Raw genomic sequence first — 13,920 nt, forward strand, 5'->3', positions numbered from 1 at the left:
TTAAGGACTGAGATGCACCAGTCCCCTCTCCACATTTTTGTTAGGGTTTGCCTTGCACAGCAAAGACTACCAAACACTACAATGCATGACCTGTTTGCTGCCAGACACTCAGAAGTTGAAGGCACAGTACCAACACCAACAGGAGCTTCCGGGACAGGAGACGGCGTTGCTTCCCGGGACAGGAGATGGCGGTGCTTCCCGGGACAGGAGACGGCGGTGCTTCCCGGGACAGGAGACTGCGGTGCTTCCCGGGACAGGAGACTGCGGTGCTTCCGGGACAGGAGACGGTGGTGCTTCTTCCCGGAAGCAAATACATGCAAATACATGCAGAATTGTTTTAAGGGAGAAAATGGAGAGTGGAATTCTACAGTCACCAACATTTCGTGTCATTTAAAGGGAATTAATTTAAGGGGAATTATCCAAAATGTTTATTGCATGACTACCTACTACAGTTCGGAATACTGCAGCCAATGTTGATTGGCGATGTGTCCCAAAAGGATTTATCTATTATGAAAGTTTCCGAGAGGATCGGCCATCAGCAAAAAAAAGTTGTGTAGTGAAAGTTTTTAAAAACATTACAACCAACCAGAATCAATTTGACACAGTAATGCAGCTTTAATATTTTAATAAATGTATGATTTCTTAGTAGAGTGGGTAAACTGAGCATTACAATATGTGCAATGTTACCATAAATACATCTTACAGTAAATATGGACAACATTTCATTTACATGTGTTATGGCAATAAAAACAGACAGTTTGTTGGTACATAGGTCATGGTGCAGCAAGTTGATAAGGGTAGTGGAGAAGCACTGGTGGGACTTTTTGAGTGAAGTGACTCTGGGCGGAAAATGATATCAGGGTGCCCAGGAACTTGAAGCTGCTGATCATCTCCATGTCAGTGTACAGTAGATGGGAGAATGGTCATTAAGTCTCACCATCCACTTTGTTTTGCTTACGCTGGGGTTGTTGTCCTATCACCATTATGTCAGGTCCCACAGCTCCTTCATGTACTCATGATCACTAGTGATCAGGTGTACCATGGTAGTGTCGTCAGCATGTTTAGGTGTTGGGTCCATTCTGGGGATCCGCATTCTTGTGATAATGTAAAAAATAAAATGTGTTATTACAGGGTTTACACCCAGAGGCCTGAGTCTGCTAACCAGTTTGTGGGTCAGGATGGTGTTGAAAGCAGAGCTATAAAAGAAAATGCACTCTGATGTATGTAAAATGCATAATTGACAAATTTGTTGGGACAATAGGCAAACTGGAGTTGTTCCAGTGACTTTTTGCTACAATGTGCTACACGATATCTATTGTTCCAGTTTTTTAAATCGATATCGACTGGGCTGCAGTGGAGATGGTAAGAAGCTTCGATGTCATGGGGACCTAACTTCTAATGTCCTTTCCTGGTACACCCACACAGACACTGCAGTCAAAAATGCCAACCAGCGGCTCTCCATCCTACGGTGGCTGAAGACGTTTTGCCTGACGTCAAACATTAACAAGAGTGTCGGATTGAAGTGTCAGAATTTTTTTTTACAGAACCATAAGAGCAGATTCCTTTTTTTTGTAATCTTTACTGGCACAGTGGTTTTAAAATAATTTCTAATTGTAGTCACTTACAATTGATTCATTGACTCCAAGAACCATAGATTGTTTGTAGTTCATAACATTAACACACAACTGACATTAAACGTTGCTCGACCGTACATTGGGATACATGTTTTAATAACATCGGATATTTGATTGGGCTTAATGTTGCATACCTTGCCATGTTGTGCATACCAACCAGGTGAGAATCACCAGAATTAACTGTGATACTTGATGAATCAGGTCTTCTCTGCTGCTTTATCAGCCTCCTCCTTGCCCACTCCAAGCTCCTCTTCATGGTTCCCTTCTGCAAGACACAATTGTGTGAAAATAAAGCTGAAGGAATGGGAACCCTATTCCTTGGAAGCAGTAGTACATAGTACTGGGTATATGCCTGAAGTTGTTATTTTACCCTAATAGGTTTTGATGGAATGTAAATATTCCAAGAACGAAGTGAACGTGCACATTAAAGTCTACTCTGTTCGAAAGCTGATATGTTGTAGATGTTAGCAAAGGTTTTACAAGGTTGTCACTGGCCAATTTGCTTTATGTGAGCTTTTCAGTTTCTTCATGCTAATCGCGAGCTAGCGGGGCTAATGCTAGCATTGAAATGACAGTCAGTCAGGCTGAAGAAGTTGCCTACCTTCAGCTGTTGTTTTACTTAAATACAGTGCCTTGCAAAAGTATTCATCCCCCTTGGCGTTTTTCCTATTTTGTTGCATTACAACCTGTAATTTAAATGGATTTTTATTTGGATTTCATGTAATGGAAAATAGTCCAAATTGGTGAAGTGAAATGAACAAAATATAACGGAAAAGTGGTACGTGCATATGTATTCACCCCCTTTGCGATGAAGCCCCTAAATAAGATGCAACCAATTACCTTCAGAAGTCACATAATTAGTTAAATAAAGTCCACCTGTGTGCAATCTAAGTGTCACATGATTTGTCACATGATCTCAGTATACAGTGAGGAAAAAAAGTATTTAGTCAGCCACCAATTGTGCAAGTTCTCCCACTTAAAAAGATGAGAGAGGCCTGTAATTTTCATCATAGGTACACGTCAACTATGACAGACAAAATGAGGATTTTTTTTCCAGAAAATCACATTGTAGGATTTTTAATGAATTTATTTGCAAATTATGGTGGAAAATAAGTATTTGGTCAATAACAAAAGTTTCTCAATATTTTGTTATATACCCTTTGTTGGCAATGACACAGGTCAAACGTTTTCTGTAAGTCTTCACAAGGTTTTCACACACTGTTGCTGGTATTTTGGCCCATTCCTCCATGCAGATCTCCTCTAGAGCAGTGATGTTTTGGGGCTGTCGCTGGGCAACACAGACTTTCAACTCCCTCCAAAGATTTTCTATGGGGTTGAGATCTGGAGACTGGCTAGGCCACTCCAGGACCTTGAAATGCTTATTACGAAGCCACTCCTTCGTTGCCCGGGCGGTGTGTTTGGGATCATTGTCATGCTGAAAGACCCAGCCACGTTTCATCTTCAATGCCCTTGCTGATGGAAGGAGGTTTTCACTCAAAATCTCACGATACATGGCCCCATTCATTCTTTCTTTTACACGGATCAGTCGTCCTGGTCCCTTTGCAGAAAAACAGCCCCAAAGCATGATGTTTCCACCCCCATGCTTCACAGTAGGTATTGTGTTCTTTGGATGCAACTCAGCATTCTTTGTCCTCCAAACACGACGAGTTGAGTTTTTACCAAAAAGTTATATTTTGGTTTCATCTGACCATATGACATTACCCAAGTCCTCTTCTGGATCATCCAAATGCACTCTAGCAAACTTCAGACGGGCCTGGACATGTACTGGCTTAAGCAGGGGGACACGTCTGGCACTGCAGGATTTGAGTCCCTGGCGGCGTAGTGTGTTACTGATGGTAGGCTTTGTTACTTTGGTCCCAGCTCTCTGCAGGTCATTCACTAGGTCCCCCCGTGTGGTTCTGGGATTTTTGCTCACCGTTCTTGTGATCATTTTGACCCCACGGGGTGAGATCTTGCGTGGAGCCCCAGATCGAGGAAGATTATCAGTGTGTCTTCCATTTCCTAATAATTGCTCCCACAGTTGATTTCTTCAAATCAAGCCACTTACCTATTGCAGATTCAGTCTTCCCAGCCTGGTTCAGGTCTACAATTTTGTTTCTGGTGTCCTTTGACAGCTCTTTGGTCTTGGCCATAGTGGAGTTTGGAGTGTGACTGTTTGAGGTTGTGGACAGGTGTCTTTTATACTGATAACAAGTTCAAACAGGTGCCATTAATACAGGTAACAAGTGGAGGACAGAGGAGCCTCTTAAAGAAGAAGTTACAGGTCTGTGAGAGCCAGAAATCTTGCTTGTTTGTAGGTGACCAAATACTTATTTTCCACCATAATTTGCAAATAAATTCATTAAAAATCCTACAATGTGATTTTCTGGAAAAAAAATTCTCAATTTGTCTGTCATAGTTGACGTGTACCTATGATGAAAATTACAGGCCTCTCTCATCTTTTTAAGAACTTGCACAATTGGTGGCTGACTAAATACTTTTTTTCCCCACTGTATATACACCTGTTCTGAAAGGCCCCAGAGTCTGCAACACCACTAAGCAAGCGGCACCACCAATCAAGCGGCACCACCAAGCAAGCGGCACCATGAAGACCAAGGAGCTCTCCAAACAGGTCAGGGACAAAGTTGTGGAGAGGTACAGATCAGGGTTGGGTTATAGAAAAATATCCGAAACTTTGAACATCCAACGGAGCACCATTAAATCCATTATTAAAAAATTGAAAGAATATGGCACTACAAAAAACTTGCCAAGAGAGGGCCGCCCACCAAAACTCACGGACCAGGCAAGGAGGGCATTAATCAGAGAGGCAACAAAGAGACCAAAGATAAGCCTGAAGGAGCTGCAAAGCTCCACAGCGGAGATTGGAGTATCTGTCCATAGGACCACTTTAAGCCGTACACTCCACAGAGCTGGGCTTTACGGAAGAGTGGCCAGAAAAAGCCATTGCTTGATGAAAAAAATAAGCAAACACGTTTGGTGTTCGCCAAAAGCAATGTGAGAGACTCCCCAAACATATGGAAGAAGGTACTCTGGTCAGATGAGACTACATATGAGCTTTTTGGCCATCTTCCTTTAGTCAATGATAAAGCAAAATAGAGACAACATAGTCCAGAAATAGACAACTACCAGGATTTTGAGCAGGATGTTTTTGGAGTATCTCCGTTGTCTAATCTATGTATGCCTGGCCCTGCACTCAAGCAACAATCTTGCTAGTATGTCATTTACCTTGATAGTATTAACATAGTCCAATGTGTTTCCGTGGCTGTTATAGTTGACATGTTTTTATTAAAAGCCCTGCTGAAAAACACAAGACGGTGCCGTTCACTGCGACTAGCAGTATGGCCAGGCAGAGTTTGAGGCTAACTATATGATATAATATGGCCGGGGTTCGAGGCTACCGACGTTAGCTAAATTAGCTAGCCAGTATCTGACTTAGCTTATGCTAAGCACTGCTGATTCTGGTGCTGGATTAATGTTAGCTGAATTTTATAGCCAGTGATGAGAAACAGATCCTTCCACTGTAAACTACCTGATAAACATTATGATTCAGTTACAACAATTTTCAAAGACAAAACTGTTACCTTGTGAAAGAAGGAAGTTTCATACTCTGCTTGCAGTGGAAAAGGAAGTTCCTTTTCTGGCTGGTAAAATTAGCATTTTAAGGAACGCGTTAAGTTAGCGTGTGTAGGTGTATATTTAGCAGCTGTAGGCATTAATTTGACGTGTGCAGGACCGCTTGCAGACGTTTATTTAGCACATGTTGGACCGCCTGCAAGCACATTTGCACGTGCTTATTTGACAAGTATAGGCATTAACTTAGCGGGTGAACACTTGAATGCGTTAATTTAGCGCCTGCACATGCTTACTTTACATGCGTAGCATTAAAAAGATTGCATTTTGACCACGTGCTTTATGAGCATATCCGCGTTTCATACTCAACCAGTGCCCTCAACACACCAACATCCCTCCCCACCACTCACTCACTCAATAAAAACCTGCTAACCGCCTGATAGTCAGCAGAAGCAGGTCACAGTGAAATATATATATATTTTTTAATGCCATGGCGGCCGCGGTGCAATTTAGAAGTAGCCCAAAAAACAGCAACCTGCGTCTAATACATTTTCACCAGCAACATCGTTTTTAAAGTTGCCCAATTTAGCCAGAAAACTACGGACATGGTAACCCTGGTGAGTGGGAAATATCTGGCTCATTGTTCTCTGTGGTTTCTTGGTCGCTGTCATCTGCTTTAGAGAGCTGATAACACCTGTACACTAGCACTCAGTGCGCACTGGAGCAAGCACGATCAGCGACGAGATCATCACCTCATCCAGAAGCATGGCAGATTGGATGAATATTCAATGTTAATATCTTCAGCTCTGAGTGATGGAAAGAAAATTGGCCTCGAAGGCAATTACTGGAAAACTTCTATAGATATCTTTTGCAGAAAGGTGATAATGAAAGTGTATTTTTAGTAATTTTTTTAATGTGACTTATCTATTGGGCCATCTATTGGGAATTGTCCTTTTTGGGTTTGACTTCAGCCAGGGGTGCAACTTTCATTGGGGACGGGGAGGTCATGTCCCCCCACATTCTGAAATTGCTTTTTTGTCCCCCCCCCCCAGTTTTATCATTGCAATGAGATACAAGGTGTGCTTTAGGACCATGCGGACGCCTCCGAGCGGTCGAGGAGGATGTTTGGAGTGTTCAGGCAGCTGGATTTAGGGGCTGGATTTAGGACCGCAAGGACACCACAGAGCAGGCTGACAGGTTATATGAAGGCAAAGCTTCTGGAAGGCTGGCTGGACCAGCAAGGGAGAGTTGAGCGTAGTTCAGTGTGTATGTGTTGCGCTCTTTCACCAAGTTGTACAAGCAAGCAGAGCAGAAACTGGCTACTATTTAGTTGACTGATGTAGCTGTTTAACTTAACAGGAAAAAAACTAAACTAGTGTTTATTCGCAGTGCTGAGCTAGTATTGTAACTGACATGTAAAGTTAGCTAATGTTTCATCCCCTCTCGACTGAATAAGCTACACTAGCTACCACAGCCAGGTCAGTTCTAGCCTCTAGTTATCTTTCAGATAGCGATATGAGGTGGTTATCATTACTATCTAACAGCTGTTGTTTGTATGGAAATGTTTTGTAGGCTTTGTTCTGTCCCGTATCAGAAGTAAATGAACTTGGCTAGCTTTCACCAGTTGATGTATCGTTAGAGAGAGAGCTGGCCTAAAGTTGGCTTACGTTAGCTATCAGTGGCGGTTGGTGCCGTTTACGATGAGGGAGGACGTTTGCTTTTTTTCATGAGCATGGCCTTATTTCTGTTACAGCATATTGGATGACTGTATTTCATATTCCATTCACCCAGTTCAATGTAACAGTAATAGGTTTAGGCTACTACATGACACTCAAATTTTCCCTATACCCATCATGAGGTTGCTAAAGTTTACAACGTAGGTGCACACAGGTCGAGATAAATATTTGAGGTGACAGACAGTGACACATTCAATACCGCCTTGCACACGCTTCCCTGTATCTAGCTGATCTAGGGTGTAATCATTAATCCAACAGTTGCAAATGAAAGTTTCTATTGGACAAATTCAGGTATGTTTATCCCCGTCTATGCGCTCTCCTCCTTTCACCTTTTTCCTTCGCTTGTGGACTTCAATGCACAACACATTGCTGTATGTCACCAGGCGAAAAAAAACTTTCCAAACCATATCCTAACCGCTACACACAGCCTACATCGTTGTCACCATATTAGCTAAAGTAACGTCATAGTCAACATAGCTAATAGAACTAACGTGTTAGAAAACCCACTACAATCATGCAGTAATGTCACAGTGTACAGTCAGTAAGCAGTTTAGCACTTACATCGGCGGGCCCCGGTGGCAATAAATTAGTAAAATAAAAAGCTTACCTTGACTTGGAAGAGTTCCAGTGTTGTGTTAGATAGTCATAGCCAGCTAGCTAACATAGCATCCCTCTGTTTGAGCAGGGTGTTTGAGTAGTGTCGTGGAAATTCTTACACAGGGACACTCAAAGTCCATTTTAAATAAATCATGGTTTATTATCAGCGCGCTGGAGAGGTTCCAACAAACTCGATGCACCATAGTGAACGTCTGTCAGGAGCTCTAACGGGGCAGTCCCGTTAGTTCCCTTATATACTGACAAGTTATATGTGCATGATCTAGCTTATTCATCATTCATAATTAATGTATGCTTCATTTATGAGATGACCAATACTGGGTCATGCATGTGACAGAACAATACCTCATGAGACTTCTTCTCTCTAGTCTGAGACCTTGAAACTGAGACATCCCTTTCTCTAAACAAGGTACTGGGCATACTGACAAATTGCAGATACTGATAGTGAGGAGTTGTTCAATCGGTCACTTGCATGAACACAGAAATTGGTTAATAGAAAAGCAGAAACATTAAAATTTCCATCACAGTAGGCTAAACTAGCTAGCTGCATTTGCTAGCTAAGTAAGTGAAATTGAAAGTGAAAAAAAAATCTCTATCTTTCTCTTGCTTCTTCATTTTGGAAGAAATTAATTTGTTCAAAACTGTTCAACTATTGTATTTTTCTCTCTTTTAGTCAACAGCTCACCATATTTGATGCACTGCAGTGCTAGATAGCTGTAGATTATGCTTTCAGTACTAGATTCATTCTCTGATCCTTTGATTGGGTGGACAACATGTCAGTTCATGCTGCAAGAGCTCTGATAGGTTGGAGGACGTCCTCCAGAAGTTGTCATAATTACTGTGTAAGTCTATTGAAGGGGGTGAGAACCATGAGTCACTTAAGTTTGGTATTGAAGTCAATGTACCCAGAGGAGGACGGAAACTAGCTGTCCTCCGGCTACACCATGGTGCTACCCTACAGAGTGCTGCTGAGGCTACAGTAGACCTTCATTGTAAAACAGTGTGTTTTAATCAATTATTTGGTGACGTGAATATACTTAGTATAGTTTATCTAAAAATGATAACTTTTTAAATGTTTTACAATCTTTATTTGCATTAAACTCACTGAGGACGTTTTTTAAGTCCAGTGTGATTTTTGTTAGTCAGTATGACAATGTAACGTTATTGATCGACTCCCACCCGCTACCGCAAGAACTGGTCCCAAACCCAACCCCAATGTTATTGTCACGCCCTGACTTATGGGACTCTTGTATGTTGAGTCAGGGTGTGGAGTTCTATGTTATTATTTCTATGTTCTCATTCTAGGTGTTGCATTTCTATGTTTGGCCGGGTGTGATTCCCAATCAGAGGCAGCTGTCTCTCATTGTCTCTGATTGGGGATCATACTTAAGTAGCCTGTTTGTAATCATTAGTTGTGGGATCTTGTTTCGTGTAGAGGTTTGTATTGTGTTTAGCCTGAGGACTTCACGTTACGTTGTTTTGTTGTTTTTGTTTGTGTGTTTATCTTTATAATAAAACATGTATGCATTTCACGCTGCGCCTTGGTCTGACCCGTCCTTCAACGAACGTGACAGAAGATCCCACCAAACACGGACAAAGCAGCGTGCCCAGGAGCAAACACCCTGGACACAGGTGGGGAAGATGTGGTCTTGGGAGGAGATATTTGCGGGGAAAGGACCATGGGCGAAGGTAGATGCCCAGGCAGGAGAGGAGCAACGACAACACAGAGGGCGCCGGCCGAGGAGGAAGCCCGAGAGGCAGCCCCAATAAAACATTTTGGGGGGGCTAAAGGTGTGGTCAGGGAGCGAGAGAGAAGAGCCCCGACCACTGCACCCGGTGGGTTTCCAGGTTGAGTCCCTACGACCATGGGAACAAGAGTGGGAACAGTTTTATACTGAGGAGTCGGGAGGAGAACGAGGACGATGAGTTTCTGTTCCTAACTCGTGGGGGCTCCCGGAGGAGTCCTCACTGGAGGAGGATTGCCGAGAGAGAGAGAAGGATCGGATCTGCAGGGTAAGAGAGGAGGCCACCACATTACGGTGGCTGATAGCGAGAATAGAGCGGGAGAGCTCCATTCAAGAGGAGGCACTGCAGGAGGCTCGTAGGGAGAAGGAGGAAGTAGATACACGGAGAGAGGAGCTGGTTAGGCAACATAAGGAGTGTGGGTTAATTGAGGGACCCATGTATGCGGAGATATGCACTGTATCGCCAGTGCGCATGCACAGCCCAGTGCGTTCTGTGGCAGCGCCCCACACGTGTCATGCGAAAGTGGGCAGCCAGCCAGGACGGGTTGTGCCGGCTCAACGCTCCTGGTCTCCAGTGCGCCTCCAAGGTCCAGTATATCCTGCTCCGGTTCACCAGTGCACCTCACCAATCCTGTACGGCCCGTACCTGCTCCTCGTACCAGACCAGTGGTGCGTGCTCCCAGTCCGGCCCGGCCCGTTCCTGCTCCTCGCACCAGACCAGTGGTGCGTGCTCCCAGTCCGGTCCGGCCCGTTCCTGCTCCTCGCACCAAGCCAGTGGTGCGTGTCGCCAGCCCGGTACGACCCGTACCTGCTCCCCGCATCAAGCCAGTGGTGCGTGTCGCCAGCCTGGTACGACCCGTACCTGCTCCCCGCACCAAGCCAGTGGTGTGTGTCCCCAGTCTGGCCCGGCCCGTTCCTGTTCCTCACACCAGACCAGTGGTGCGTGTTCCCAGTCCGGCCCATTCCTGTTCCTCGCACCAGGCCAGTGGTGCGTGTCCCCAGTCCGGCCCGGCCCGTTCCTGCTCCTCGCACCAGACCAGTGGTGCGTGTTCCCAGTCCGGCCAGGCCCGTTCCTGTTCCTCGCACCGGGCCAGTGGTGCGTGTTCTCAGTCCGGTACGGCCCGTTCCTGTTCCTCGCACCAAGCCAGTGGTGCGTGTCGCCAGCCCGGTACGACCCGTACCTACTCCCCGCACCAAGCCCGTGGTGTGTGTCCCCAGTCCGGCCCGGCCCGTTCCTGCTCCTCGCACCAGACCAGTGGTGCGTGTTCCCAGTCCGGCCCGGCCCGTTCCTGTTCCTCGTACCAGGCCAGTGGTGCGTGTTCCCAGTCCGGTACGGCCCGTTCCTGTTCCTCGCACCAAGCCAGTGGTGCGTGTCGCCAGCCCGGTACGACCCGTACCTACTCCCCGCACCGAGCCAGTGGTGTGTGTGTCCAGTCCGGCCCGGCCCGTTCCATCTCCTCGCACCAGACCAGTGGTGCGTGTTCCCAGTCCGGTCCGGCCCATTCCTGTTCCTCGCACCAGGCCAGTGGTGCGTGTTCCCAGTCCTGTATGGCCCGTGCCTGCTCCTCGCACCAGACCAGTGGTGCGTGTGTCCAGTCTGGCACGGCCCGTGCCCGTTCCACCGGAGCCAGAGCAGTCCGCTCCACTGGTGCCTGATCCAGCTCGGGTCGGTTGCTCCACTCCGGAGCCAGAGCAGTCCATTCCACCGGGGTCCAGTCCAGCTCCGGTCAGCGGCTCCACTCCGGAACCAGAGCAGTCCGCTCCACCGGGGTCCAGTCCAGCTCCGGTCAGCAGCTCCACTCCGGAGCCAGAGCAGTCCGCTCCACCGGTGCCTACTCCAGCTCCAGTCAGCAGCTCCACTCCGGAGCCAGATCAGTCCACTCCACCGGGGTCCAGTCCAGCTCCGGTCAGCAGCTCCACTCCGGAGCCAGAGCAGTCCGCTCCACCGGTGCCTAGTCCAGCGCCGGTCAGCGGCTCCAGTCCAGACCCAGACGTCAGCCCCTCTCCAGGTTCGGGGTCTCCCACACCAGGGCCCAGACAGGGCTTGGTGCATCGTGGGATGAAGGAGAGGGGAAGCAGAGCGCCGAGGTCCAGACCAGACCAGGGGCGCAACGGGGAGGCTGAGAGAATGTGGTCGTCACGCCCGGAGCCGGATCCGCCTCCGAGGCGGAATGCCCACCCGGACCCTACCCTGTTATGTCAGGTTTGTGCGGTCGGAGTCCGCACCTTTGGGGGGGGGGGGGACTGTCACGCCCTGACTTATGGGACTCTTGTATGATGAGTCAGGGTGTGGAGTTCTATGTAATGATTTCTATGTTCTCATTCTAGGTGTTGCGTTTCTATGTTTGGCCGGGTGTGATTCCCAATCAGAGGCAGCTGTCTCTCGTTGTCTCTGATTGGGGATCATACTTAAGTAGCCTGTTTGTAATCATTTGTTGTGGGATCTTGTTCCGTGTAGAGGCTTGTATTGTGTTTAGCCTGAGGACTTCACGTTACGTTGTTTTGTTTTTGTTTGTGTGTTTATCTTTATAATAAAACACGTATGCATTTCACACTGCGCCTTGGTCTGACCCAAAAGTATTTAGTCAGCCACCAATTGTGCAAGTTCTCCCAGTTAAAAAGATGAGAGAGGCCTGTAATTTTCATCATAGGTACACGTCAACTATGACAGACAAAATGAGGGAAAAAAATCCAGAAAATGTAGGATTTTTAATGAATTTATTTGCAAATTATGGTGGAAAATAAGTATTTGGTCACCTACAAACAAGCAATATTTAGGCCTATTTCTAGACAATCAAAGGCCAGATTGTTGGAGTGCTGCAGAGATGGTTTTTCTTCTGGAAGGTTCTCCCATCTCCACAGAGGAACTCTAGAGCTCTGTCAGAGTGACCATCAGGTTCTTGGTCACCTCCCTGACCAAGGCCCTTCTCCCCAAATTGCTCAGTTTGACCGGGCGTCCAGCTCTAGGAAGAGTCTTGGTGGTTCCAAACTTCTTCCATTTAAGAATGATGGAGGCCACTGTGTTCTTGGGGACCTTCAATGCTGCAGAAATTTTTTGGTACCCTTCCCCAGATCTGTGCCTCGACACAATCCTGTCTCGGAGCTCTACGGACAATTCCTTCGACCTCATGTCTTGGTTTTTGCTCTGACATGTACTGTCAAATGTCGGACCTTATATAGACAGGTGTGTGCCTTTCCAAATCATGTCCAATCAATTGAATTTACCACAGGTGGACTCCAATCAAGTTTTAGAAACATCTCAAGGATGATCAATGGAAACAGGATGCACCTGAGATCAATTTCGAGTCTCATAGCAAAGGATCTGAATACTTATGTGAATAAGGTATTTCTGTTTTTAATTTTTAATAAATGTGCAAAGATTTCTACAAACCTGTTTTGGCTTTATCATTATGGGGTATTGTGTGTAGATTGATGAGGAAAACATTTTATTTAATCCATTTTAGAATAAAGCTTTAACAAGAAAATGTGTAAAAAGTCAAGGGGTCTGAATACTTTCCGACGGCACTGTTTAATGTATAAATGTACACAAAGGTAATTATTTGTCATGCCTCATTTCAGGAGGATCAGATGGTGACAGTGGTCTCAGCAGGGTCAGGCAGCCAGGGAAGACCAGTCTGTGATGGAGGTGAAGTGAATTTTTGCAGATACAACAACAAGCCAGATGCTATTTTAAGGCAGTTTGACAAACCTCCAAAGTTGATTTCCAAACTGTATCAAGGGTTGAAAGAGGCTTTTCCCGATTACACAATCAAAAGTCTTTGTATTTTTTCAAGAGTTGTTCATTTGTTAGGCTATTGGTTAAAGGTGCAACACAATATTTATTATTGAATTACCTTTGATATAGTTCAGTCTTATTAATCACTTAAACATATTTATTAATGATCTCTTACCTAGCTTACTTTTTGTTCTAAATAGAAACGGCATATTGGATTGTGTATAAATGCAGAAAATGAGCTTTAGATACCCCAAATAATTCTGGGGGAGGACCCTGACGCCCCGCCAGGTTATGCAACCCCCCCACCCACACTTCGAAAACCAAAGTGGCACCCCTGACTTAGCTAAAGGGTTGAGCACAGTGGAAAGCGTGCTTCCAGACCGGAACCCTGGCCCCATGACTAGGACACAAGGCTAAAAACATTTTGGTTCATTTCAGCAAAATGTTTGGTTTATAAAAGGGCTAGTGTTTCAATATATTTGAGGAATATTGCTCTGCTGCTTGTCACATAAATTGAATGAAAATAGGCTACCTCTTTAAAATTGGGGAATTTGCCCTGGAAAAATCCAAAGATTACCCAGATTTAATGCCCCAGAATTAATGCCCCCAAACACAGAAAGTGTCTTGATCAATTCACCCTATCAGACATCCTATAGCCTAATAAAATAAATATATATGTCCCTAACACACTGCTAGTGTGGCTATTTGCTTCCTGCAAACAATGAAAACCCTGCCCTGCACGGTACGGTACAATTCAATAACTAAATATAACATGAGCAGTTGGTTCTGCAACGCTTTTTCAAACGGCCCGAAGATGTCACCAAATCATACCGGAAATGGTATATTGTCTCCGGAAGTTACGT

The sequence above is a fragment of the Coregonus clupeaformis genome, chromosome 24 (genome assembly GCF_020615455.1).
Source record: "Coregonus clupeaformis isolate EN_2021a chromosome 24, ASM2061545v1, whole genome shotgun sequence".
Lineage (NCBI taxonomy): Eukaryota > Metazoa > Chordata > Actinopteri > Salmoniformes > Salmonidae > Coregonus > Coregonus clupeaformis.